At 40.7% G+C, this 3,200-nt stretch overlaps 1 non-coding gene across 1 annotated transcript; it reads left to right on the top strand.

The window, feature by feature from the left end:
* Positions 1-730: 730 nt before the first annotated feature.
* TRNAR-ACG (transfer RNA arginine (anticodon ACG)) lies at positions 731-803 on the top strand. Its single transcript has one exon. It is a non-coding gene; the product is annotated as a tRNA-Arg (tRNA).
* Positions 804-3,200: the final 2,397 nt, after the last annotated feature.

The following is a 3,200-nucleotide window of genomic DNA, read 5'->3' as shown; positions in this document are numbered from 1 at the left end:
TTTTATTGTTTCCCCTTTGCCTTCTCTATCCCCCTATTTTCTGCTTATCTCCTTCTATCCTCTACATCCCTTTTGTTATCTTCTCAGTGTCTGGTTTGATCTACCCCTCTTTGATTTCGTTACCTTTCTCTGTTCTCTTTACCTCTCTTTGCCCTTTAAGTATTTCATTTTCCTCTGCCTGCTCCCCTCTCTTCTTTTTCTAAACCCATCTTTGCTTCCTATTCTTTCTTCCTTTTTTTTTTTTTTTTGCTCTATCACTCGTTTTCTTCGCCACCTCTTTACTTTTCCTCTTCATCCTCGCTATCTCTTTGTTCCTTCTACTTCCCCTTGTTCTCGGTTTCATTGTCCTCTCTTCTCTTTACTCACTGTCTCTCTATGCTCTCGTTGCCTCAGTTTGCTTATCCAGTCTCCACTCTCTACCTCTCTGCTTTTTTTGCTTCTCTTTCCCCTCTCTACCGGGGTTACTCAGCAACAGCCTTTCTTAGTTCTCTCTGGCTTTTTGTCCTCTCTTCCTATCTTTGCCCACTCTACCTCTGTTTTTCTACCTCCCTACTCCTTCCCTTCTATATATCCCCCCCCCTCTCTCTCTCTCAACATTTTAGTCTTAATGTTTAATTGCTTTCTCTTTATTTTTTTTGCCATGTCAGTTTACTTATCCCTATTACTTTTTTTTTTTCCAACTCAGCTTACTACTGCTCACTTTTCCCGTCTTCTTCCCAATTCCTCCAGTGGCCTCGTGGCGCAACGGATAACGCGTCTGACTACGGATCAGAAGATTCCAGGTTCGAATCCTGGCGAGGTCGACGTAATATTTTATAAATGGTGATGAGAATTTTCGTAAGCCACAAGCAGCTGAGATGCAAGTTCTAGTGAGACAGTTAAGGATGTAAAAAACGAGAGAAAGGTGGAAAATATAACTTACCTCTTCTTTCATTCAGGTACTTTTCATATTCATGTATTTTTTCAACCTCCAGTTTTTTCATTCAGCTTTTGGGAAAACCCTTGTAGGGAAGGGTAAAATGAATGCTAAATCTAAGCTCTCCTGATTGGAAGATTTTCTTAATATGAACTGTATAGTCTGGACATAGCAAGAATAGAAATAAAATATTTCATCCAAAAGAAGGGCTCCATGTATATAAGGTATCTATCTACCTACCTTCTTGCCGTCTTCTCTCACTCCCTCTCGCTTCATCATCTAGTATGTCCTCTTCTTGCAAGATTCCTGAAATTTGGGGAACATAATGATAAAACGTAATGATTTTTTTTTACAGAATACATACAATACGATAAGGATATTTACCCTCTGAGCCTAGAGCACAGGTATAGAAAAAAAAAATCTTCATTGGAGTTCCATGAATACAAATACGGGTAAGCAGTATAGGCCTTTGACACAAAATTTATTAACATCTCTAATCTGCTGATCTATTTTTCACTGCATTTTCACTATCTACAAACACTTTTTTAAAAACTTGTGAGAATCTCTTCGAACGTGCTGAGTCAAATACAACATTCACTAATAATTTCCATACGAGAGAGCGTTCCTAAAGCTGAGCAAAATCGGCTGGAGGTTAGCAAGAATGAATAATAATGTCACCCCAGTGTCAGACTTATGCTGGTACCCCAAGCCACATCCTGCATCGTGCCTTTTTATGTAATTCTGAGTAATGTAGAGTACCAAAGGGAGATAATTTTATTTCATTTACATCACAGGGTTGCCCGTATATCACAAAGTTTCGTCAGCGTCTCAGAATGCTAAGGGCAGTAAGTGGCGCAATGTTATTTTTGTCCACTGAATATACCCGAGCGCGGCGATACAAAAATACTCCCCCCTCTCAACGATAATTCTCTCTCTCTCTCTCTCTCTCTCTCTCTCTCTCTCTCTCTCCTATTTACCTCACGCACTTCTTTTATCATACCCACCATTTCCTTAATACTTCTGTTTCTCTTCCTATAGTCCGCTTTCAATCCATTTATGCCTTTCCGTTCCTCATTTTCCTCGGTTATTTGCTTTTCTCCGTCCATTCCTTCCTCTTCCTCTACCTAGTTTCCGTACTTCCCATCCACACTTCTATTCCTCAACCATCCCATCCTTCTATCCCCCTTCCTCTTCCTCCTTTGCATCTTATTCTTACCTCCTCACACTTCCTCATTCTTATTCCCTTTCTCTCAATCATTTATACTTCCAAACGCTTCTCTTCCACACAGTCCCTTCCCGTCGTTCCTTCTGCTCTCATTCTGTCCCCCACTCCCGTTTTTTTCTCCTCATTCTCATTCTCCACCTCCCCCACCACCACCCACCCAATTCTCACTACAAAAGGTGAACTTAGAATTCGCATCTTTTGAAGATCGACACCACAGTAGGAAGAAAACGGAATGTGGGAGGCCGAGGTCAATACGACATAAACACTGGAGAGGGTAGGAGTATTTCTCTCTCTCTCTCTCTCTCTCTCTCTCCTTTCGTTTCTTATTTTCCATGTAGTCTTTTTATTTACCTAGCTATCCATTTCTCTTCTCATTATATTTCTTCTTTCTCCTAGCCTACAGCCCCCACCTCATCTCAATCTGAGGATTTAGAAAAAGGAAGTTTTATCACCCTTCGTTCCTTATCTCTCTATATATCCCATTTATCTAACTATCCATTTCCACTCTCTTCCTTTCCTTTTTTCTCTACCACCAGTCCCAGTTATGTTTCCAAATCCATTTTTCAGTCTATCGATTTTTCCTATTATTTCATTTTCTTCCTTATCTTTCCATAAAGTTATTTCTCGTCGCTTCTTGTCGGTCCATTTCCAATTTTTCTAGCTCCCCATTTCCCTTCCCCATTTTCTCTTTTCTTCGCTCCCACCATTCATTCATGCCACATCCTACTCTTGTTCTAGCAATCAGTTTTTCATTCCCTTCCTTTCCCTCTTCTCTATACCATCACCCCATCCAACGTACAGTACCTTTAAACATCTTGACTTTCTCTTCCAGCTATCTTATATTCCTTCTTCTGTTTACATCTAGTTCTCTACCCTGTTCCCGTCCTCCACATGTCCTTTCGCTTCATCCTGTTCCTAGCTATCCCTCTCCTTTTTCTTCTTCCTCCCTGTCTCCTTCTCCCGCCCCAAAGCAGTGTCCATCTTCCCTTTTCTTGCTATCCTCTTCCTTCCTTTCATTCTTTTTATTCCCTGTCATCATCCCCTCCAACTTAAGCTTTT

This window comes from Coenobita brevimanus, chromosome 94, assembly GCF_032717465.1.
Source record: "Coenobita brevimanus isolate Jiangsu-jjx chromosome 94, ASM3271746v2, whole genome shotgun sequence".
In the NCBI taxonomy this organism is placed as follows: domain Eukaryota; kingdom Metazoa; phylum Arthropoda; class Malacostraca; order Decapoda; family Coenobitidae; genus Coenobita; species Coenobita brevimanus.
Note: the sequence above shows the minus strand (reverse complement) of the source record. Positions and strands in the feature narration are given on the sequence as shown.